The sequence below is a fragment of the Fukomys damarensis genome, unplaced genomic scaffold (assembly GCF_012274545.1).
Source record: "Fukomys damarensis isolate Sample0158 unplaced genomic scaffold, DMR_v1.0_HiC HiC_scaffold_23, whole genome shotgun sequence".
In the NCBI taxonomy this organism is placed as follows: domain Eukaryota; kingdom Metazoa; phylum Chordata; class Mammalia; order Rodentia; family Bathyergidae; genus Fukomys; species Fukomys damarensis.
The window spans coordinates 11189898-11190237 of record NW_022900935.1 but is presented as its reverse complement, the minus strand read 5'-3'; positions in this window follow the sequence as shown (position 1 = coordinate 11190237).

Sequence of the window (340 nt, the reverse complement as noted above, 5' to 3'; positions counted from 1 at the left end):
AGGACCTCCGACCTCCAGGAGGCTTAACCCCGTGGGGACGACACCTCGGGTCTGGTTTCTGCCAGGTGACCGGCATTGTCACGCAGACTCCACTGGAGTGGTCGTGGCACACATCAACTTGCACAGTCCCTTTACCATGCCCTGATCTCCTGCCTCATGCAGGACTTTACATGTGACATAACATTCATTCAGACACTGTCGATGGAATTGTGACACTTCTGTGACCATTATGAGTCAGGATGTGTATGATCACATTCTGCAGTCTCCCTCTGACATCACAGTGTGAATTGGTACCATTCACTGACAACAGTAGTGTTAGAAGGGGCCGAGACTTGTATTC